At 40.2% G+C, this 25,978-nt stretch overlaps 1 pseudogene; it reads left to right on the top strand.

Moving 5' to 3' along the window:
- Positions 1-11,212: 11,212 nt before the first annotated feature.
- On the top strand, positions 11,213-12,233 carry LOC782002 (replication protein A 32 kDa subunit-like; annotated as a pseudogene).
- Positions 12,234-25,978: the final 13,745 nt, after the last annotated feature.

Raw genomic sequence — 25,978 nt, 5'->3', positions numbered from 1 at the left:
AATATCTGGGCATCCAATTGTCCAATCAAATTGATACATAAAATTAACCATCACACAGATCAAAGCATTTGAACCAAAGGAGTTAAAATAAGCATAAGGAAAATGAGATGAGTCCATTCATTCATCTAGTCAACAGCTATTTAAATGTGTACTGTGTTAAAAAGTAAGAAGACATAGGCAATTATTTTTTCATAGAGTGGAAAATGCGAATTTTAAAACAAAAGTGTACTACAGAAAGATGATGTAGGTGGAAATAATGGTGCCGTCACCTAGGCGAGAGAGCATGTTGGGAAGATTCTAGTTGGAGGGCCCAGCATGCTCAAAGACCTGGCAAAAGTGAGTATCAGAGCACTGAGTAACTCAAAGCCTGTTGTATCTGGTTGAGCAGAGTGGTGGGGGGAAGAGTGAGACCTGAGCTAGAGGGGTAGGCAAGAGGCAGGTCTTGAAGCTTTATGGAAACGCTAGAATTTGGAGGACCATTTCCTAAGGATGTTGACAAGTTAATTAAGGGTTTTAAGCAGGCAAAGGACTTGTGGTTTGCATTTTGCAACTTGCATTTTTAAAAAGAAAACAGATCAGAGAGGACAAGATTACATGTAGAGAAAGACCAGTTATGAGGCTGTTATACAAAAGATGATAGAGAGAAAGAGACCAGCATTATGACAGAGGAGATGGACTAAAATATAGATTCAGAGATAATCAAGAGTCAGAACAGACGATGAAAAGTGATAAGATGGTTGTGCAAATCAAGAGAGAGAAGCAGAGGCAACCAGCCAGCTAAAATTGTAGACTCAGAGCCCTGAGGACCTCTGAAAGTAAGTAAAAAGTAGAAGCCTGCAAAAGATATGGAAATAAATGATCAGATAGGCAAGAGATCCTGAGAATGCAATAGTGTCAACAACAGAAGAGAGGAAGAGGAGAATGTGTTCAGTGACATCTGTAAAATTAATCAACAAAACCACAATTAAATAGAGATGGGAGCTTCCACACCCTGCAAGGAGAACAGAGCTCATTGAGAAAAAGAAAGACTCCTCTCCTCGAAAGGACTCAACCAGTGAGAATCTGTGGATTCTTTATTCACTCTGGCTCTCCCAACTGCCTTTTCCCATCCATGAAAGTTTCTTCTTCCTTTGCCATGTGGGGACTTGCACATGGATGGCCGTGGTGGCAGACCCTGCATTGTGATTCTCTGCTGAACCTGAAAAAAAAATCTCTTTTCTAGAGAAATATCTCGCAATCTGTTTGTTTTAGGTCAACACATCAAGTTCAGCCTAAAATTAAATTTAAGGACAGAGTTAATGACCAGTGTATTTCAAGATATACAAGAAAGAGGAATAAAAGCACAGAAGGAAGGATGCTAGATTATGCTATTTGTTTTCTAAATATGACATGTGTTTGTTCATTTAATTCTCACAGCAACCTGGTGATGTATTATTATCTTGGTTTTTACATAGGCTATTACTGTCACATGGGAGAGTTAATCATTTTGCCCAAGGCTTGCAAGTGAAAGAACCAAAATTTGGACTCAGACACTCTAGATCCCAAGCTGCATTCTCTATGTAGGTGTCTACACAGGCAGGTGGAGGAAAAAGGTAGAGAGGGAAAAACTCCTAAGACTGGCATTGCACTGGATTTGCATGCTGCCCAATATATGCAGTCCAATAAAGAACCCAGAGAAAGTCTGAAGTCCGTTCTACTCAAAAAGTATTTAAATCTATATGTCATGACTAACTCTGATTCTTGATTCATTCATTCATTTAGTAAAAATTTATCGAGCACATACTAGACAACAGGGCTTCCCAGATGGCTCAGTGGTAAAGAATCTGCCTGCCCAGGCAGGAGATGCAGGCTCGATCCCTAGGTTGGGAAGATTCCCTGGAGAAGGGCATGGCAACCCACTCCCATATTCTTGTCTGGGAAATCCCACGGACAGAGGAGCCTGGTGGGCTACAGTCCACTGGGTCAAGGAAGAATCAGACCTGACTTAGTGATTGCTGCTAAATCGTTTCAGTCGTGTCTGACTCTGTGCGACTCTGGAGACAGCAGCCCACCAGGCTCTGCCGTCCCTGGGATTCTCCAGGCAAGAACACTGGAGTGGGTTGCCATTTCCTTCTCCAATGTATGAAAGTGAAAAGTGAAAGTGAAGTTGCTCAATTGTGTCCAACTCTTCGAGATCCCATGGACTTTAGCCTATCAGTTTCCTCCGTCCATGGGATTTTCCAGGCAAGAGTACTGGAGTGGGTTGCCATTGCCTTCTCTGACTTAGTGACTAAACAATAGCAACTAGATAATAGGCAGTGAGAATGCTGTGGGATTAAATTAAATTAAATTAATTAAATTAAATTAAATTAATTAAATTAAATTAAATTAAATAAATTAAATTAAATTAAATGCTGTGGGATTAAAAGTCTGACATAGACCTTGCCATTGATATCCTACCTTATTGCATCAGTCAGCTCAGGCTGCCATAACAAAATACCATAGATTAGCTGACTGAAGCAACATAAACTTACTTTGTCAGTTCTGCTGCTGCTGCTGCTAAGTTGCTTCAGTCATGTCCAACTCTGTGCGACCCCATGGACTGCAGCCTACCAGGCTTCTCCGTCCATGGGATTCTCCAGGCAAGAACACTGGAGTGGGTTGCCAGTTCAGGAGGCTAGAAATCTGAGGCCAAGGTTTGGTAGGATTCTTTTTTAATGAGAACTGTCTTCCTGGCTTGCAGATGGCTGCCTTCTCACTGTCTTTGCATGGTGGACAGAGAGCAAGCTCTCCCCCTCTCTTCTTATAAGACACTAATCCTATTGGATTAGTGACCTCATTTAACCTTAACTACCTCTATACAGGTTGTATCTCCTAATAGAGTCACATTGGAGGTTGAAGCTTCAAAATGTGAATCTGGTGGGGAACATAATTCAGCCCATAGCATTTACTCTTTTTTAATTCCCACAATGATCCTATGTGATTATTCTAATTACTACTGATTATTATCATTATCTACAGTTTATAGATGAAGTCTATAAATTGGTGCTAGAGAAGATCCTTGGGAGTCCCTTGAACTGCAAGGAGATCAAACCAGTCAATCCTAAAGGAAATCAACTCTGAATATTCATTGGAAGGACCTATGCTGAAGCCGAAGCTCCAGAACTTGAAGGCCACCTGATGCGAACAGCTGACTCATTGGAAATAAGACCCCAAGGCTGGGAAAAATTGAAGGCAAAAGGAGAAAAGGGTGGCAGAGGATGAGATGGTTGGATAGCATCACCAATTCAATGGACATGAGCTTTGGCAAACTCTGGGAGATAGTGAGGGACAGGAAGGCCTGGTATGCTGCAGTCCATGGGATTGGGAAGAGTCGTACATGACTTAATAACTGAGCAACAACAAAAAAACATAGATGAAGTCATTGAAACTTACCTGTCCACACAGCTAGTAAGAGACAGGAACAAGACTCCATTTCAGTATTTTTGTTTTTTAATTTTGCTACACCAGCATGTGGTATTTCAGTTCAGTGACCAGGGATGAAACCTGGGCCCCCTTCTTTGGGAGCACAGAGTCTTAACCAACTGTACCCCCAGGGAAGTCCCTCAGTATTCTTTTTAGGCAACATTATCTATCTCTCAGAAAGTTCAGGGCTGTATCATTCCACAGGGAAGAAGAACAACTGAGAAAAAAAAAAAGGGAGTTGGCTCTTAGTTTTCTCCTTTTAATGTTACATAATAGAGTCATCCTCATTGCTTTTTTTTTTTTTTAATTCTCTCTAGGGACAAGTTCTATTTTGTCCAGTCCTAATTTTAACCTTTATTACTAGTTATGCACAGATTTTTAAGTGAGCCCCTCCCCATTTTTATTTTTTTCTTTAACGTCTGTGTATTTGTTACTCAGAAAATTAGCTCTCTGGGAACCTCTGAACACAGACACTGTGTCTCCAGGCCTTTCTGAGAGGCTGAGACAGAGGCCCTAGAGGGCAACTATACTCGGAGTCAATTCATTTAATTTCAAAGAAACTATTTTTAGATTGGCATTTAAAATATTTGACTTGGGTATGCAAGAGTACAAAATCAATTTTCAATGTATTGAAACTATTATTAGGTAACTGCATCTCCATTAAGTTTATAGGGTATTTATTTCCATTTCACAGACATGAATTCCTAATATTATTTCTAGGCGATCTATAAATAACTCCAGATATACTTATCTGTGTGATGCTTTGCTTTGGTGGCATAAAACAGAAAACATAGATAGCAAGGTATTGAGTTTTCTTTGCCAAATGAAATAGTTTGTTTTTTTAAAAATCCAGAAAATGGCATATTACTTTGGAAAGCTGCATGCAAATCAAGTAGTTTAGACAGTATCAAAAGGAAATGGTGATCTCCTAAGCAACTGCCGTTTGCAGTTTAAGGGTTCAGTATGTTCCTTCTTCAGCTAAAGCACAGCATAGCGAAGGGACGCATCATCCGCAAGTCTCCCCTGGTGTTAGAAATGATCAGCCTTCCAAAAGTGCTAAAAATAGCCTGAGTGAAAATCTCTTGTCAAAACAGCTAGATGAACTTTTCGAGGCTTAATAAACTCCAGATTTCTAAATGTTACCACACAAATTATATCCTTGGGGTAATATAATTATTTCAATGGTAAGAAATTCTGTTAGGGATCAGCTCAATGCCTCCAAACAGTTTAACAAGGTTGATTTAAAAAAAACTTCTCAAAATGGACAAGGTCTGTGATTGAAAGCTGGCTCTTCAAAAATGGCCTTGCTACAAAACTACTTTTTTTTTCTCCTAGTACCAAACTTTCTTGAATAGGTCCATTCACCAAAATAGTTAAATATTGAAAATAGTTGAATCTTGAATGAGTCCATTCACCAAACTAGTTAAATGTTGATAAATAGTTGAATAATCAACTTACTCTGAACCAATGCTGTCCAATAGAATGTTCCACAGTGAGAAATGTTTAATATCTGTTCTGAACGGGGGCTTCCCTGGTGGTTCAGACAGTAAAGAATCCACCTGCAATACAAGAGACCTGGATTTGGTCTCTGGGGTCGGAAGATCCCCTGGAGAATGGCATGGCCACTCACTCCAGTATTCCTACCTGGAGAATCCCCATGGACAGAGAAGCCCCAGGCTACACTCCATGGGGACAAAAAGAATTGGACACAACTGAGCAACTAAGCACACATACACTGTCCAACCTGCTAGCCACTGACCACATGTAACTAAGCGAGTGAGTGAAAGTCGCTCAGTCATGTCCGACTCTTTGTGACCCCATGGACTATACAGTCCATGGAATACTGGAGTGGGTAGCCTTTCCCTTCTCCAGGGGATCTTCCCAACCCAGGGATCAAACCCAGGTCTCCCACATTGCAGGCAGATTCTTTACCAACTGAGCCATCAGGCCAGAGCTAATGTAACTAATGAATAGCCTAAATGCTGCTAATGGACCTGAAGAGCTAAATTTCAAATTATATATAATTTTAACTAATTTAGATGTAATAAACACATGTGGCTATTGGCTACTATATTGAGTTACACAGCTCTATGCCATATTTTATATTCCATGTTTTATCATACTGTCATAAAAAAGGACCATAAACTAGGAATATGTCATATAAGTTTCAGAAACACAGTTCTTCAACTTTCATAACTTTTCTATAACCTGTTTTGTGGAAGAGCTTGGTACCTCAAGCTATGTGTTTAAACAAAGCATTGATATGGTTTCAGATAGAGACACATTTGCATGTCTGGCCTTCAGTTATACTAGGGGAGGCTCTGCTGAACACCACTGCATTTCTGATTCTTCTTATGAAACTGGGAGGAAATTGGAAAAATGGAGAATAAAAGAATTAAAAAAAATAAACTGACCGGAAAACTGAAATTGAAGCAGGGTCTTCTGTATCAACTTATAGCAAAGCTCTTGGGAAAACAAAACTTTGAAATTCTGACATAAGGTCTTGTGTTATTTGAAGGAAATGAGTATTAGTGCAAGTTTCGAGTTTCATTGTGAATAGATATGTGGGGATGGAGTGAAGGGAAGGCTGTAAAGAAAGCCTGTCATTGTTCAGAAACAAAAGGATGTGCCTTCCCAACATCTGATGGCACTTTTTAGAGCCTTTAATTTCTTTCCTCCCTTTCTTTTTAGGAACCTGAGACTTTCCTCTGGTTCTGCCTTCTGCTCTCCCTGCTCCTACTTGCAGCTCTCCATGGAATTCACTCAACTAAATAGGGTCCCAAACACTTGGGCTTTGCCACGATCAGTTGCTATTTGATTAATGAACTTCTGTGGGCTTCCATGGTGACTCAGATGGTAAAGTGCCTGTAATGCAGGAGACCTGGGTTTTTTCCCTGGTTTGGGAAGATCCCCTGGAGAAGGAAATGGCAACCCACTCCAGTACTCTTGCCTGGAAAATTCCATGGATGGAGGAGCCTGGTAGGCTACAGTCCATGGGGTCTCAAAGAGTCAGACACAACTGAGTAACTTCACTGGTTCACTGCTAGTATCAGTCCCCAGTGGCATTTAAGATTTAAACTAATCTTATCCTTTTGTGTTCGGTACTCCTTGACTTCTTCCCTTATTGACCAAATATATGATAATATAAAATTTTCACACAGAGATTTGACCCTGTGGGCATGCTCAGTCACTTAGATGCGTCCTAGTCTTTGTGGCCCCATGGACTGTAGCCCGTCAAACTCCTCTCTCTGTCCATGGGGTTTACTAGGCAAGAATACTGGAGTGGGTTGCCACTTCCTTCTCCAGGGAATCTTCCCGACCCAGGGATCAAACCTGTGTATCCTGCTTTGGCAGGCAGATCCTTTACCTTGGAGCCACCAGGGAAGCCAGAGATTGAATAGGTAAAGTTAAAATTGAGTATGTAAATGTGTAAATTGACTCTTCAATTCATTGCAGAAACCAACATAACATGGTAAAATGGTTGTCCTCTGATTAATATTAATAATTTAAAAAATAAAAGAAATTGGCTTCAATTAAAAAAGGAAGGCTTAGCTATTTTTCAGGGATGAAAATTGTTCCGTAAATAGCATTAGCCTTTGTTATGTGTTTTGTTTATTGTGTGAGAGAGTGAACTTTCTCTCATGGATCAGATCTAACCTCATTTAAATTCCAGGGGGCATTTCTTAATAGGAATTTTTAAGTACATTTTTACCTACTGGGGTTAGACTAAAAAAAAAAAAAAAAACCCTCATAAATAATACATGTATCTATCTCAAAATCCCACACTCATAAGATTTCTATAAAAGTCTGTTTGGAATCATGCTGTTTATTGATGAGAGTGGGTATTAAGTACCCTTTTTCTGTAACCACAAGGGCATAGGTAACTGCACTTTTTACAGACAAATCCTGTCCTAGATCAAACATAAGGACAAAAAGTTCACTGGGATGGGGAAGGGGAGCAGAGGGTGTATTCCTGCAGGATCAGGGAGGAAGGACATCAAAGGAGGAGTGGCTGCAAGGTAAGACTGCAATAGGGATCAAGAGATGGGAGAGGTGTGTAGTCCAGGCCACGACTGGATTTAGCCTGTGGATATTGGGTATCAGTTGAAACAGGAGAGTGAGCCATCTGTAAGCAGATATGGGTTTTAGAAAGACTACTCTGATTAGCAGGGAGAGACTAGGGAATGACAGAGAAACCAGGAGGTCAATGTGATAATTCAGATAAGAAATGCTGAAGGTCTGAGTTAGGCTGTGGCAGAGTGGACAGGAGAAAGTTACTCAGAAAGTAGGTTCTGGAAAATTAATGGATACAGCAAAAGAGGGATAGGAGGGGCTATGATGGTAAGATTTTAGTCTTGAGTATGTGGGAGATGAAACACTACATCATCCTCAACATTTTTTTTTCTTTTTCTCTTTATTTTTATGTGTGTGTGTGTGTATATATATATATATATATACAGATATGTTCTTACTGAGATAAAATTAACATACAATATATTAATTTCATGTGTAAACATAATGATTCTATATTTATATATATATATTGCAAAGTGATCACCACAATAAGAACCATTAATATCTGCCCCACAGATAGTTACACATTTTCTTTTTCTTGTGATGAGACCTTTGAAGATTTACTCTCTTAGCAAGTTGTAAATATGCAGTCCAGTATTATTAACTATGGTCAGCATGTTGTTCATTACATCCCCAGGACTTGATATTTCTAACTAAAACATAATCTTGTCACAACTGACAGAATTACCACATGTAAAAACTTCTCCTGCCTTTGCTGTACTCTACATAAAACAGATAGCTTGCATAATTTATTTTTCTTATTTTATTATCTCAATAAACATTCACTGTGCCAGTTTCTGGCTTACTTCCTGTTTTAAAATGTTTTGTCTATATTGTGTGATATTTAAAGATCAAAGGTACCCAACAACCTTGGTAAGGTACTGGTTCAGGGTGCGGTGAGGTTGAAAAAGAACCTCAAGGTACCTGTGAATGGAAACTGTCTAACCTTGGGTCACCGAGGTTGCAAACCTGCTCCCTGGAGGGGCGCTGCGGTGCCTGGGGGCCTTTGTTTGGCCCACTCTCCAGAAAGTGCAGCTGTCAAAAAATTATCCTAAGTACCATGATGATCCGAAGATTTTCACACCCACCAAGAGGCACAAGGTAACTACTGGCAATTGCAAATGAAGTGGCTTTAGGAGTAATCTCAACAAAAGGCAGATTTGAGCGATTTCAATCTGTTCCCAGGAGGGAATAACCAAATTGAAAGATTGGTGCTGGCAAGTTCCAGGACCTGGGTTCAGCAAATAAGCTGAAGCAGTGCTTCCAGCAAGGCACACAGACGGTTGGTTCCCGGCCCTCTACGACTCTCCCTCAGGCAGCTACAGGCTGGGTTTCAGAGTGTATAATTTTAGCAGAAGAGGTAAGACACCCCTTCTAGTTGCAGTCTGCAGGGAAGCACTATGATCAGAGCTAAGTCAAGGACACTTCTCTAGGAGGGCACAGATGTACTGTGTGAAATCCCAGGTCTAATGACTCTGAATCCTATTTATTTTACTATCCTATTAGTGAACTCCTATTTTTCTACCCCAGAGAGATTGTATATGATCTGACTCTGAGCCTGTCGCAGACCACTGTGCGGTACAATTTACTGACATACCAACCTAAAAGGAAGAGTCCCGGTACCTGTCCTATTTCCATATTGTCCAAAAAAAAAAAAAAGTGAAAAATCCACTTAACCCCAGGCTATCGAAGTACAAATAAGAAAGAGGGAAGGGTCAGAAAAATCCCCAGGAAGAGGAAATGGCCACTCATTCCAGTATTCTTGCCTGGAAAATTCCATGGACAGAGGAGCCTGGCAAGCTACAGTTCATGGGGTTGCGCACAAAGTTGGACACGGCTGAAGCGACTAGGCACAACAAGAAGTATTTAAAATGACCTTGTTTTCTTGATAGTATTTATTTAGATTGTATTGTATTATTTATTTAAAAGATATTATATATCTTTTAACCATCCCTAGAGAATGGTTACTTTAGCATGTCATAGTAGCATATTTTTTAAATATGCCTTCTACAAATTTGTAAAGTATGAGCATGGTTTAACTCTAGGAATATTAATTAGGAGTAAAATTGAATTATGTATTTTTATCACTCAAATATTGATGTGGTCCAAGAGAAAGATATTTTCATGCTCTGTGTTAAGGTTCAAATGAATTAGCTAAATTTCATTTTTTATAACATTTCCTTTTTCAAATGGATATGCTCATTTATATGACACAAAATTCAAAACCTACAAAGAGAATTAGAATAATTAGCAAAAAAACCACAACAAATTGAAATATTTTGATATATTCATTATTGCATTGAAATATGATTTTGATGTCACATATTTTCTGTAGGAATTCATGGTTAGAAATAAGAAAATTGTTTACAGTAGGGGAGCAAACTTTGCTACCTCAAAATGCCCCTTGGCATGAGGTTTATAAGAAACAGAAAACTGGAAACTTTTCTTGCTACTTCCCCCTTAACTGCCTAAAAAAATTGAGATAAGTAAACTATTTTTGAGGATAGAGTTATCACCAGAAATATCTGCAAAGACTATGGATTAGGTGTGGTGGAGAACACTTTGAAGGGCCTAGAGATCAGCCTGCTGTGTGACCCATGGTCTCTGCAGGGCCCAGTAAACATGTGTTTACCAAACATTTGCCTTTCCATCTCCCTGTGAATTGCCTTTCTCCTCTCTGAAGGCCATAACCACAAAACCAACATCCTATTAGGTGAGGGCTCTTAAGGCAACATTCTCTTATGCTTCAGGCATTTTGTCCAGTTACTCAATTCTCCCATGTATATGCATTATTAAACTTGTGTTTGATTTTCCCATTAATCTCTCTCATGTCAGTTTTCTCAGGTGGCTCAAGCGGTAAAGAATCTGCCTGCCAATGCAGGAGCCATAGGAGATGCAAATTCGATCCCTGGGTCAGGAAGATCCCTGGAAGGAAGAAATGGCAACCCACTCCAGTATTCTTACCTGGAAAATCCCATAGACAGAGGAGTTTGGCAGGCTACAGTCCATGGGGTCGCAAAGAGGTGGACATGACCAAGCATGCACACATGCTGTCTTACATCAGTTCAACTCAGAGGCCAGCTGAGAGTAAAGCCAGCTGCTCCCTCCTGGCCCTGTATCCTTCCTCCAGGAGGAGGAGAAAGGTTTCGTGAGCACAAAGCTGTGTAGTCACGTTGTAGCCACACGTTTCAGGAAACAAACTCACTCAGAAGGACAATGCAAATAGTGGAGTGCAGTTTATTACACCAGTGGCCCAAGGCAGAGTCTCCTCTTAGCCAAGGGCCCCGATCAGTTTTGTGAAAACCTTATATACCCTAAGTGTATAAGCTTCTCTGAAACTAGTCTGAACAAAGGAAAAAGAAAGATATAATCAAAGTTAACCATGATCATATGCCTTAAGCCTAGGTAGTTAACAGTGGACAATTATCAATAGGCCTGTGGTCATACCCCAATAAGCATAATAGAATGTATGATTCTATTCGGTTACACAGATAATTAGGGTATTCTTTTAGGCACAGTGGATTTGAAAGCTATAGCACCTCCTCTGTCGGGGGAGCCGGCAGCTACACACGGTCCCCTGGGGGCTTTGGATCTCCGACAGCTTCCCAGGCCGAAAAGAAATCCAGACCTCGAGCTCAGCACATTTTACCCTGTACCATATCTCAGCTGCTTTCTGCTACTCTGGTTGATGAAGTATTCAGAATTGGAAATGTTGAGATTTCACAGGTCACTATTGTGCGGATTATCAGAAATGCAGAGAAGGCTGCAACCAACATTGTTTACAAGATAGATGACATGACAGCTGCACCCATGGATGTTCGCCAGTGGGTTGACACAGATGATGCCAGTGGTGAAAACACTGTGGTCCCTCCAGAAACATATGTGAAAGTGGCTGGTCATCTGAGATCTTTCCAGAACAAGAAAAGCCTGGTAGCCTTTAAGATCATGCCCTGGAGGATATGAATGAGTTCACCACACATACTCTGGAAGTAGTCAATGCACACATGATGCTGAGCAAATCGAACAGCCAGCCTTCAACAGGGAGAGCGCCTATCAGCAATCCAGGAATGGGTGAAGCTGGGAACTTCGGTGGGAACAACTTCATACCAGCAAATGGCCTCACTGTGGCCCAGAACCAGGTGCTGAATTTGTTCAAGGCTTGCCCAAGACCTGAAGGATTGAACTTTCAGGATCTCAAGAACCAACTCCAGCACATGTCCGTAGCCTCAACCAAGCTAGCTGTGGATTTTCTAAGCAACGAGGGACACATCTATTCCACCGTGGATGATGATCATTTTAAATCCACAGATGCAGAATAACTGGATCTAATTGGGTACCCGAGATATTTTCCAGTTGGACCTTTTTTTGCCGCCTCTTGTCTCCAGCTGTGCATATAATTGGCGAGTTGACTTCTAGGAAGTAGATTTCATCTATAAAAGATCTCAACTGACATCCTTTTGAAACTTACTACTACTCTTCTGTGTTTTTGATGGACTTCCCTGGTAGCTCAGACGGTAAAGCATCTGCCTACAATGCGGGAGACCTGGGTTCGATCCCTGGGTCAGGACGATCCCCTGGAGAAGGAAACGGCAACCCACTCCAGTATTCATGCCTGGAAAATCCCATGGACCGAGGAGCCTGGTGGGCTACAATCCATGGGGTCGCAAAGAGTCGGACACGACTGAGCGACTTCTGTTGTGTGTGTTTAAGCACAGAGAGCCCTGGGGCTCTTCCTTCTGGGGGCCTGGTTTTCCAGTTTGTATGTCGTTTCCAAAGATACTGGGCATATAAGTCCACAGTCCGGCCCAGAGCCTGTTCTGTTTCCTCCTTCAGTCAGAGCAGCGGCAGGTTTCTGCTGCCTTTTCTTCCCACTAAATGTATGAACATGGAACCCAGGTCTTGCTCCCAGATCCCTTACCTGAAAATGGGCTAATAAATAATCATTTTCCCTTTTTTTTATGTATTTATTTTTTGCCTGCACTATGGCTGTGTTGCAGTGGTCGGGCTCTCTCTAGTTGCAGTAAGCAGGGCTACTCTTCCTTACAGTACGCAATGCAGGCTTCCCATTCTGGAGGCTTCTTGCTGTGGAGTACAGGTTCTAGGCTCGTGGGCTCAGTAGTTGTTTCTCCTGCATTGTCAGGTAAATTCTTAACCACTGAACCACCAGAGAAGTTCTCTTATCTTACTCCTAAACAACCAGGATGGAACTCTTTCGATATTTCAAAATTGTAGAGACAGCTAGCTTGATAAAACATCTGTTTCAAAATTCTGACCCTGAGAGAACAGTAGTGTTCCTAAGGAGGAAACTTGAAGTTATAACTCTTATCATGTCATTGAAAAGTAAACTAAGCCCACATCACCTGAGCTTTAGTTCAGAGTAGAACCTAAAATTGAAAGAGGAAAAAAGGAAAAAGATGCCTTTTAAAACTCAGGCAGACAACGAAGGAAACTATAAGCAGGGTGAAAAGACAGCCTTCAGAATGGGAGAAAATAATAGCAAATGAAGCAACTGACAAAGAATTAATTTCAAAAATATACAAGCAACTCCTGCAGCTCAATTTCAGAAAAATAAACAACCCAATCAAAAAATGGGCCAAAGAACTAAACAGACATTTCTCCAAAGAAGACATGCAGATGGCTAAAAAACATATGAAAAGATGCTCAACATCACTCATTATCAGAGAAATGCAAAGCAAAACCACAACGAGGTACCATTTCATGCCATGACTGCTATCAAAAAGTCTACAAACAATAAATGCTGAAGAGGGTGTGGAGAAAAGGGAACCCTCTTACACTGTTGGTGGGAATGCAAACTAGTACAGCCACTATGGAGAACAGTGTGGAGATTCCTTAAAAAACTGGAAATAGAACTGCTATACGACCCAGCAATCCCACTGCTGGGCATACACACCGATGAAACCAGAATTGAAAGAGACACATGTACCCCAATGTTCATCGCAGCACTGTTTACAATAGCTAGGACATGGAAGCAACCTAGATGTCCATCGGCAGATGAATGGATAAGAAAGCTGTGGTACATATACACAGTGGAATATTACTCAGCCATTAAAAAGAATACATTTGAATCAGTTCTAATGAGGTGGATGAAACTGGAGCCTATTATACAGAGTGAAGCAAGTCAAAAAGAAAAACACCAATACAGTATACTAATGCATATATATGGAATTTAGAAAGATGGTAACAATAACCCTATATGCAAGATAGCAAGAGAGACACAGATGTATAGAACAGTCTACTGGACTCTGTGGGAGAGGGAGAGGGTGGGATGATCTGAGAGAATAGCATTGAAACATGTATATTATCATATGTGAAGCAGATTGCCAGTCCAGGTTCGATGCATGAGACAGGGTGCTCAGGGCTGGTGCACTGGGATGACCCAGAGGGATGGGATGGGAAAGGAGGTGGGAGCAGGGTTCAGGATGGGAAACAGATGTACACCCATGGCTGATTCATGTCAGTGTATGGCAAAACCCACTACAATATTGTAAAGTAATTAGCCTCCAATTAAAATAAATTAATTTAAAAAAATAAAAAATAAAAACAAAAAAGATGTGAAAAAATTTTAAAAAACTCAAGCAGAAAAACTATGAGATCTCTGTCTATGTCTATCTATATGTACGTATGTCTGTGTGATTATTGTACATATGATATGTGCCTAACACCTGATGGTGTTATCAAAATTAATTTGTAAAAGAACTCTATTTAACTGACTTAAAGTAAGCACTTACAAGTCAAATATTTCTAAATGTAATTAGACTAGCCCAAAGTTTAAAAAGATCACATGATCTAGGATTAATCTTTAATGAATGAGGATAAGTTGATGGCTTAATTAATATGAATATGTTTTTAAGTCATCAATATTAAATATAATTGTACCTACATTAGCTGAAAGTCAATAAGCTCATGTTATCTCTATTACGTGGAGAAGGACATGGCAGTCCACTCCGGTGTTCTTGCCTGGAAAATACCATGGACAGAAGAGCAGGCTACAGTCCATGGGCTTGCAGAGAGTCGGACATGACTGTATGCATGCATGCATCTCTGGAGAATCCCAGGGACGGGGGAGCCTGGTGGGCTGCCGTCTATGGGGTTGCGCAGAGTCGGACACAACTGAAGCGACTTAGCAGCAGCAGCAGCAGCATGCATCTCTGTTACAAAATTTGTTAACAAGAAAATTAACAGTATGATGATATTATCAGAAGTAATAAAGAGATAAATGAGAAAAATATTTTTCGGTGAAGTCTTTATGGATAATTATGTTTCATCATATGTCTATCTAAAAATAGTTTCTCCAGATTTTTGGTGACTTGAAACTTTTAAGTTCTGCTAAATTAACTGATGAAATTTATTGACTTTCTAGATCATTTTTGACAAGATAAAATACTGAAACATTGCTAAAGAAGTTTATGTTATTTACTTTTGATGTCTTATTACAGAAAAACTAAATATGTTTGAGGCTTTTAATAAATATATTTTGTGCTTTATTGAAATGCTGTACTACTATGTATTAATATATATATACCAGCTGAGTTACTAGAGAAGCCCTATATATATTTATAGACATGAGTTTTTGTCTTTTGATAAAAGAATTTCATGTGTGATTAAAACCAACCGATATTAGATTGAATTTAATCAAATGAGTGAATTTTAATATTAAAAATGAAATGATGCAAAACTGGAATTTGGGGTTTTTTTCCTCTGTTGAGAAGACAAACTTTTCTTAAAATATTGACCTCTTTTGATAACAGATTGTGAAGTTTCTTTACCCTTTAACTAATCTGTTGCAACTTTCTGCATTTGTCTTTGGAATCCTTTATTGTCACTTTGGTTAAGTGAATAAATACTGTTTCACAGTGACTTATGATCCTACTTGACCAAACATTTAAAACCTTTTTTTTTTTTTTTTGCAAACTTTCTCAAGTCAAATTCTAAATGAAGTTATTTTGGCCTCTAGTTAACTTTGAGATGCTTCAGAGGGCCCTCAAATTAGGCTGATTTTGTATGTTAAATTACATAGGAAACATTGTCAAATGAGTAATGATAAACTTCTTAGTTATCCATTCATTATATGAATGAATATTATTAATATAAATGTTCTAGAAATTATTTGAAATTCCTAAAATTTGAAATGTCCTGGTATGTTGTCAGTCATAATTCTAGTTATTATCTTAAAATGTCATCTGTCACAGAAGTAGCCAAATTTTCTTAGCAATTGCATTGTAATTAAATCTTTAGCCATGCTTTTAAGTCTTTTGTCATTTATATAGTTATTGCTTTATTCTGATGGTTTTACAAGAATGTTTGTAAATGACTTGCTTTTATGCTCCAAAATGAATCAGACTCTGTAACAAAAGTATTTCCACCTTGTATGCAGGCTAATCAATGTGGTAGCTCCAGTTATTGTTAATCAATAATCACTTCCTACTCTTCCCCCGGCACCCACACCCCTGCCAGTCTCCACTCCCTGCCCTCTCCCCTGCCACACACAGGGGGACTGAATTTTCCTGACACTTGACTTTGATTTGGCCATATGTTTTGCTTTATCAGCAGAACATTAAGAGGAAGTGATAATCCAAAGCTGAAATGTACTTGCACAATTGAATCTGTTCTTGCATTTTTGCTGTCCCAATGGGCACATGCCTGGACTAGCCCACAGGTAAATGGAACCCATCTAGCTCTGATAAGCTGCCACAACTAAGCCTAGCCAACCTCAGAAACATGAAAAATAATGGTTTCATGGTTTCTTGAAGGACTGAGTTTTTGCAGTCGTTTGTTACACATAATTATCTTGGCAACTGATAACTGATAAAGATGTTGTAAGAAGGGGAACTCCGGAGAGTGGGCTTTTGTCTAACATTTGTAAATGAATTGTTCAAGGAGACATGTATCAACAAAGCAAAAGACTTTCTTGGTGTTTAAAAATTCATTAATTTATTTTTATCTCTGCTGGGTCTTCACTGCTGCATGGGCTTTTCCCTAGTTGCAGTGAGTAGGGGCTACCCTCATTGTGGTGTGTGGGCTTCTGATTGTGGCGACGTCTCTTGTTGCAGAGCACCAGCTCTAGGCACGAGGACTTCGGTAGTTGCAGCACGCTCATTAGTTACTGTTCCTGGGTTTAGAGCACAAGCTCAGTAGTTGTGGTGCACAGGCTTTGTTGCTCCATGACATGTGGGGTCTTCCTGGACCAGGGTTCAAACCTATGTCTCCTACACTGGCAGACAAATTCTTTACCACTGAGCCACCAGGGAAGCCCTGCAAAATACTTTATTGGGAAGGGGTGTCTGGGCAGAGTGCAGTAGGGTTAGGGAACCCAGGAGAACTGCACCATGTGGCTCACTGTCTCAGGTTTTATGGTATTGGGGTTAATTTCCCAGTTGTTTCTCGCCAATCATCTTGCTTGGCCTATATTTGGTCTGACATAGGCTCCTTCCTGGTGGTGTGCACATCTCTCAGTGGATGGATTCCATCACAAAGGATTGTGGGAGATCGGTAGGATAACATTATTAGTTGGCATCTCCTCGCTCCTTTAGGCCCCTTTTGAATTCTCCTGGTTGGTTTTTGGCAGTGTCATCTTGTTCCTTATCAGAACAGCCTTTCGTGAGACAACTAGATGAGTAGTTATCAAAATGCTTGGCCAACTCAAGTGGTTTTGGTCAATGTTTCCCTAACAGAGACACCAATAATAAATGCAAGGGACAGACTGCCTTGCCTGGGTGTAAGTTCCAGCTGTTATACACTAACCACCTGACTTTTGCACACTGAACCTCTCTGGGCCTGTTTCACAGTGTTTTCTAACATGGAACATAAAAACAAGAGTGCTCTAGAAAAACATTTTCTCTAGGTAAAAAATGACTTTGGACTAACTGGTAAGCTTGACAATGTGGAAATCATGTTGAGAGATTAATGTAATATGTAGGAGGATTTAATAGTAGTTAGGCATAAAAATGAAAAAAAAAATGAGGCAAGAATTGCCTTGTGAAAAGCAGAATTTATATTAAATGAAAACCGTTGATGTGATAATCATAGTATATTACTTGACTCAGCAGCAAACAGTCATAATGGTGTAAATGCTGAATATTGATATGAACAATAAGGGAGCAGAATTTGCTATCCCAAAATATGCCTCTTTGGCAAAAGGATTATTTTAAGCTGGTTATTTTTAAGAAACTGCAGGTACAGGAGATCTGAAAACTGTGAAGAAGTTACCCTTTTGTAAGAGACATTTACCTGTAGAAGAGAACTCTCCAATACTATACGATAATCACTTATGTGGGTGCATGCGTGCTCAGTTGTGTCTGACTCTTTGCAACCCCATGGACTGTAGCCTGCCAGGTTATATGTGAAATCTAAAAAATAGTACAAATGAATTTATTGACAAAATGGAAACAAAAACACAGACACAAACAAACTTATGGTTACCAAAGGGTAAGGGAGGGAAGGATAAATTAAGAGTGTATAATTAAAAGTTACACACCGCTATATAAAAAACTACAAGGATTTATTGTATAGTACAGGGAACTATAATCTATATCTTGTAATAACCTATGATAGGAAAGAATCTGAAAAAAAAACAATATATATATATGAATCGCTTTGCTATATACCTGAAACTAAGACAATTTATAAGTCAACTAATACTTCAGTTAAAAAAAGATAAACCTTCATTTGTAAGGATATCTCCCTCACTGTACCAGGAAGAGTATGATAAATTTACCTCTAGAAACTCCTATCAGTGGAGATGGGAATGACTTAGATTTGCACAACAACCTTACCCTTGTTTATTATACTTGTACTTTTCCTGGTAAACCACCGTAACTGACTCCCCCCACTCCCAACTTCTTTTGTCTTTAGCTGAAGATGGTATTTAAGGTGGTGGCTTTGGTAATTTTGGTGAGCTACTCAGTTTTCCTTGGCCTCCCCCATGTTTTCAGGAGGTATACATGTTATTAAGCTTTCCTTTTCTCCTTTTATTCTGTCTTTTGTCAATTTTATTATTAGACCAACCAAAGAACCTAGAAAGATAGAAGGAATATTTTTTATTCCCTAACACAAAAATTATGCTACATTTACATTGAAAAGTAGAAGCAAAGGGAACATCACAGCTCTATATTTACATTTATCCTCATTTCTAAGGAGAAGGAAATGGCAACCCACTCTAGTACTCTTGCCTGGAAAATCCCATGGATGGAAGAGCGTGGTGGGCTGCAGTCCATGGGGTCACAAAGAGTCGGCCTCAACTGAGCGACTACACATCAAGTTTCTAAATGTTATCCCTTAAAAAAAAAAAAATGCAAAGCTTTCTTTTTTATATGTAATTGTATTTATTTGTTTATTTAGTTTTGGTTGTGCTGGGTCACTGCGGCACACAGTCTTCTCTAGTTGTGGTGAGTGAGGGCTGTTCTCTAGCTGCAGTGCACAGGCTCCTCACTGCAGCGGCTTCTCTTGTTTCAGAACATCAGCTCTAGGGTGTGTGGTCTTCAGTAGTTGCAGCTCCCAGGCTCTACAGCGCAGGCTCAATAACTGCGGCTCACGGGCTTGGTTGCTCTGCAGCATGTGGGATTTTGCAGTATCAGGGATCAAACCCATGTCTCCTCCATTGGCAGGAGGATTCTTTACCACCGAGTCACCAGGGAAGCCCTCAACTTTATCACTTTTGACATTTGGGGCCACATAAGTCCTTGTTGGAGGGGCTATACTGCACCCTGTAGGATATTTAGCAACATCCCTAGTCTCTATATACTAGAAGCCAGTAGCACCCTCTCCAGTTCAAAATCACCAGTCTGCCCTAATTAAAGAGTGGTATTATAATGTCTAAAATTATTGAAGTTTTGAGGATGTAAAAGTATGTTTCGATTACTTATTTTGCACCTTATTTGGGAAATATCCCTCTGAATAATGTATTCTCCTGAAGACTAGAGCTTAAGAGATGGCCATGTTCAACTACTCTGCAATAAAATTTGGATTTATCATTTATTTACACTAACAATCCTCATGTTAACAATAATAATATGGCATTACAGGTTTGTTTATACAGGCTTATTGGCTCTAAACTCCCTAACAATGTTTTTCTACCTCTGGGTTCGAGAATAGAACCTTTCACATGGGAAATTTATTTCCTACTTTCAGGGAGACAGGGAGATCTAAGTGTCCCTCTTACATGGGCCATTTCTTTAGTTACTTTCATTTAAAGTAATTAATATGGGGGGGGGGGACTTCACTGGAGGTCCAGTGGTTACTGGGAATTAAAAAAGTAAGGGCTATGAACTGAATTATGTTCCCCACCAGATTCACATTTTGAAGCCTTAACCTCCAATGTCACTCTATTAGGAGATACAACCTGTATAGAGGTAATTAAAGGAGGTCATAAGGGTAGGGCCCTAATCTGATAAGATTAGTGTTTTATAAAAAGAAGGGGGAGAGCTTGCTCTCTATCCACCATGCAAAGACAGTGAGAAGGCAGCCATCTGCAAGCCAGGAAGACAGCTCTCATTAAAAAAGAATCCTACCAAAACTTGGTCTCTGACTTCTAACGTCCAGAACTGACAAAGTAAATTTCTGTTGCTTAGTATCTGGTGCATATTTCCTTAGTTTTTTTTTTTAACAAATGCCCAAATCACCACCAAATGGAAGAAATTAACTAATTGATGTCCAAGAGCACATAGCTCCCAGACCCACTGTCCCTTAAGGATTGATAATGTTAACCCCTCTTACCTCACCATCAACCAATCAGAGAATTATGCATGAACTGACCTCATACTCTGGGACTCCTCCTCCCCAACCTTGCCTTTGTTAAAAAGTCCTTTCAAAAAACCTATCAGGGAGTGTTTTGAGCACTAGCTGCCCTGGACTCCTTGCATGGCACTCTGCAATAAATGTTGCACTTTTTTTTCACCATAATTGGGAGTCAGTAAATTGGCTTTACTACATGCAGGTGAGCAGATCCAAGTTTGGTTTGGCAATGTGACTTTTATACTGTGCTTTTCACAGGGTGTCCAGGTCAGAATAGAGGCAGAGTAGGATAGTCATCGGAGAAGGCGATGGCACCCCACTCCAGTACTCTTGCGTGGAAAATCCCATGGACGGAGGAGCCTGGTAGGCTGCAGTCCATGCGGTCGCTGAGGGTCGGACATGACTGAGCGACTTCACTTTCACTTTTCACTTTCATGCACTGGAGAAGGAAATGGCAACCCACTCCAGTACTCTTGCCTGGAGAATCCCAGGGACGGGGGAGCCTGGTGGGCTACTGTCTATGGGGTTGCACAGAGTCAGACACGACTGAAGCGACTTAGCAGCAGCAGCAGGATAGTCATTGCCTTTCCCAGGTGGCATTAGTAGTAAAGAACCTGCCTGCCAGTGCAAGTGATGTAAGAAATGTACGAGTTCAATCCATGGATCAGAAAGACCCCCTGGAGGAGGGCATGGCAGCCCACTTCAGTATTCTTGCCTGGAGACTAATGGACAGAGGAACCTGGACAGCTAAAGTCCATAGAGCTGCAAAGAGTCAGACAGGACTGAAGTGACTTATCACACAAGCATGCAGGTCAGTGATTAAAAAACAGGTACTGGAATCAAATCTTGGGTTCAAATCCTCACTTTATTACCAGTCATATGATTTTGAGCAGGTTACTAAACCTCTCCGTGGAGGACTTCCGTGCCCTCTTTTGTAAAACAGGATAATAACAATGCTTACTTCATGGGGTAAATGTAAGGATGAAGTGAAATAATAGAAGCCAAACACTGAAAAGAGTGCTCAGAATATACAGAAGTATCAAGAGAAATGTCTTCTTGCAAGAATATTGATTATGGAAGACTTACTTTGTGAAGCTGAAAAGGAACATGAAACCAGAGTGTGGCAGAACGTTGACCACCAGATAAGCAATCCCTACATTGCTCTACCAAAACTCATTTAAGAATGATGGTTTTCAGGGACTTCCCCACCAGTCCAGCAGTTAAGACTCTGCACTCCCAATGCAGGGGGCACAAATTCAATCCCTTGTCCAGGAACTAAGATCCTGTAAGGAGTGGCAAAAAAAAAAAAAAATTAAAACAAAAAAATGGTTTCCAATTCCCTCATTCTAAATCCCTTGGCTTCCTCTCCATTTAGAAATCAAAGCTATTGACCTTTCCTCCTTCACCAGGATCCTTTGAAGTACATGTTTTACTCTAATCTTTAGTGGAGCTTCGGGGCCTCAGTAATTCGTCAGCTCCTTTTATCATGCCACAGCATTTCTGATCAAACGGAATTTGAGGAGAAGGCAGAATCCATCCTGTCAAACAGTAGACAAAGAAACTCTCATAATAGCTCAGTGTTCTCACATGGCCTCAAGTCTTAGGTGTCCTGGAATGCTCCTAATCTGTAGAAGGGCACCAAGTGTCTTGAATATAGAAAAGAGACACATAATAAAAGGACAAGTTTGGCTGTTAAATGTATCCATGTCTTAAAAGTTCAAATTGTACTGATTGCATTTTTAAAAATGTTTTTATAGTATGGGTTGATAGAGGGATCAGCACATTTTTTTCTGCAGAAGGTTGGATAGTAAATATTAATATTTTAGGTTTTTTTGGACTATATAGTCTTTGTCTCAACTATTCATCTCTGTCAGTGTAGGGAGAGCAACCACAGGCAGTAATAAACAAATGGGTGTGACTGTGTTGCAATATGTGTTATTTACAAAAGCAGGTGGAGAGCCGGTTTTGGCCCAAGGGGCATAATTTGCCAAACACTAGCCTAGTAGTTTCTCAGACTTGAGTCATGCCTGTACCACCTTCATAGTTACGTCTAAATCTATGCACGTCTATAATCATGTTGATTATAAAATTATCATTCTATTTTTAAATAAAGTGAAAGTTGTTCAGTGGTGTCTGACCCTTTGCAACCCCATGAACTGTAGCCTGCCAGGCTCCTCTGTTCATAGAATTCTCCAGGTCAGAATACTGGAGTGGGTAGCTGTTGCCTTCTCCAGGGGACCTTCCCAACCCAGGGATCGAACCCAGGTCTCCTGCATTGCAGGCAGATTCTTTATCAGCTGAGCTACCAGGATAAGTAGACTGTAAAATATAAATATTTTTAAGTAAAAGGAAAATTAGAATAGCTTATACTAAAAAGTTTACCTTAAAAAATAAACACAATTGAAACCGAGCATCACAATTAAAAGGCTAATGAGGAAATCAACGAGGTAGCAGAGTAGAAGGATATGACCTCACCTCTTAACAAAAACACCAAAATCACAACTAACTGTTGAACAATAATAAACCAAAAAATTCTGCTGCTGCTGCTGCTAAGTCGCTTCAGTCATGTCCGACTCTGTGAGACCCCAGAGACAGCAGCCCACCAGGCTCCCCCTGGGAGAGGGGATTCTCCAGGCGAGATCACTGGAGTGGGTTGCCATTTCCTTCTCTAATGCATGAAAGTGAAAAGTGAAAGTGAAGTCGCTCAGTCATGTCCGACTCTTAGCGACCCCATGGACTGCAGCCCACCAGGCTCCTCTGTCCATGGGATTTTCCAGGCAAGAGTACTGGAGTGGGGTGCCATTGCCTTCTCTGCAAAAAATGCTGGAACCTACCAAAAAAGATACCTTACATCCAAAGACAAATAAGAAGACACAATGAATTGATAAGAGGAGCACAATTGCAATAAAATGCTAATTGACATTTGTAGAAGTGAGGTTTACCTATAAAGACAAAGGTCCCTAACAGAGCTAGTCTCAACTGTACCTCGATCATTCCACCTTAGCCGTTGTGGCCTTAAGATCTCTCCTTATGTCATTCCCATCATTATAGCACCTGTTGTCGTTGTTCAGTCGCTAAGTCATGTCCAACTCTTTGCAACCCCATGGACTGCAGCACACCAGGCTTCCTTGTCCTTCACCATTCCCTGGAGTTTGCTCAAACTTCATAGTCCACTGAGTCAGTAATGCTATCCAACCATCTCATCCTCTGTCGACCCCTTCTCCTCCTGCCTTCAATATTTCCCAGCTGCTGCTGCTGCTGCTAAGTTGCTTCAGTAGTGTCCAATTCTGTGCGACCCCATAGACGACAGCCAACCAGGCTCCCCTGTCCCTGGGATTCTCCAGGCAAGAACACTGGAGTGGGTTGCCATTTCCTTCTCCAATGCATTAACGTGAAAAGTGAAAGTGAAGACCTGTCCGACTCTTAGCGACCCCATGGACTGCAGCCTACCAGTCTCCTCCATCCATGGGATTTTCCAGGCAAGAGTACTGGAGTGGGTTGCCATTGCCTTCTCCAATATTTCCCAGCATCAGAGTCTTTTTCAATGAGTTAACCCTTCGCATCAGGTGGCCAAAGTAATGGAGCTTCTGCTTCAGCATCAGTCCTTCCAATGTATATTCAGGATTGATTTCCTTTATGATTGACTGGTTTGATCTCCCTGCAATCCAAGGGACTCTCAAGAGGCATCAATTCCTTGGTGCTCAGCCTTCTTTACGGCCCAACTCTCATATCCCTGCATGACTACAGGAAAAACAATAGCTTTGACTACACGGACCTTTGTAGGCAAAGTGATGTGTCTGCTTTTTAATATGCTGCCTGGGTTTGTCTGCAGACACCATATGCAGTGATTTTGGAGCCCAAGAAAATTTCATGTGCATGAGCTATTTTGCCCACTCAGACTGTTTGTACCTGCTTCTTTACCTGGTTAACTCTGTCAAGGAGGAAGACATTTTCTTCTACTGCTCCAGGTTCTTCTGGCTAAATTGACAAGAGATAGATTAACAGGAGAAAGTCAAACAAAAGTTTAACAACATGTATACATGTGGAGACCATGGAGAATTGAGTAACTCTCACCTTAAATACCATCTTCAGTGAAGACAAAAGAGGATGTTGGGTGTAGTGGTTTGGAATTTCAAAGGGGAGGAAGCCAATTAACATTGCAATGAAAAAGCAAATGTTTGGTAAACAGATGTTCACTGGGCTGTGCAGAGACAAAGGAACACAGAGCGGACTCTCATCTCTAGGCTCTGCCAAGTTTTCCCCACCACACTCAATCCATAGTCTTTGCAGATATTGCTGGTGATTGCTGTATTCTGGGAACAGGTCTTCAGTCTAAATTCTTTTAGAGAGTTCCCTGATGGTTCAATGGTCAAAAATTTGCCTACCAATGAAGAAGACGGGTTTGATCCCTGGTTTGGGAAGATTCCATATACCGTGGGGCAACTAAACCTTCCAGTCACAACTTCTGAAGCCCACGCTCCCTAGAGCCTGTGCTCCACAAGAGAAGCCACTGCAATGAGAAGCCTGCGCAGTGCAACTAGAGAGTAACACCCACTCTTTGTGACAAAAGAAAAGTCCGAGCAGCAGCAAAGACCCAGCAGAGCCAAAACTTAATTAATTAATTTTTAAAAAATGGATTAAAGAAAGTATTGTTTTAATGAAAAGCATGTTGTTGTTAAATAGAAGCTGCTTCACTAGTTTCAGTCTTTACTCAAGTGTCTCTTCTCGATGGGGTCCATTCTGACTACATTGACAATTGCAATCTGCCAACACCTCCTCCAGGAACTCTTGACCACTCTTTCCCTAGTCTTTTTTCCTCTTTCCAGAACACTTACTGCCTTCCAACATTGAATTTGTTGGTTGATGATTTATTGTTTATCTCTGCACTAGACCTTCCACAAGGAGGAACCTTTGTCTTTTTTCTTCACAGACACATCCCCTCTGTCTAGAACAGTACATGGCCATATTCGAACTCAATAAATACATGCTGGATAAAAGATTTAAAGGCAACATAGACTACAAAAGTCCTTCTTATAGAAATGCTATGAACTACAAACATTTAACAAAAACTCGAACAAAAAAAGAGGGCAATAGCAAATGTATAAAAGATATTATCTTAATATCATACCTGGGGCAAAGGAACAGAAAGAGTTAAACTACGGCACTAAGAAGTAAGCTGGGTTTACTTCTTGGTGCGTGTCTAGGCAACATAGGAATAGTCCTACAAAGGAAAAAATCAGGCTCTAATTCCAATTCCTATTGTGATTTGCATGGAATTAGCAAGATGCTTTTCCATTTATGAATCTGAAAGTCTTAATTACTAAGAGATGTTTAAGAAGAAATCAATATTTTGTCTTCAAAAGGCACATTTCAGAATTAAGCTTGTGCTGTCACCTTATTACTATAGAGGCCACATAACTGACTCAGTGTTAAATCACCTAATTTCATTAAATTAATGTCAAAGTTAATAAAACATGGAAACCTTATATATATATATATATATCTTTACATGGTTTACATCTTGAATCTCAAAAACTATAATATATATAACTTTTGACTTAGTGTATTTTTTTTTAAGAGGTATGCAGTCTTTTCCATATGTGAATACATATTTCTTTTCAGAAACTAATATAAACAATCAGCCATGTTTTATAAAATAGGTTTTTCTGGGCATTGCATGTTTAAATTGGTTTATAGGCAATCTTAGACC

The sequence above is a fragment of the Bos taurus genome, chromosome 4 (assembly GCF_002263795.3).
Source record: "Bos taurus isolate L1 Dominette 01449 registration number 42190680 breed Hereford chromosome 4, ARS-UCD2.0, whole genome shotgun sequence".
In the NCBI taxonomy this organism is placed as follows: domain Eukaryota; kingdom Metazoa; phylum Chordata; class Mammalia; order Artiodactyla; family Bovidae; genus Bos; species Bos taurus.
Note: the sequence above shows the minus strand (reverse complement) of the source record. Positions and strands in the feature narration are given on the sequence as shown.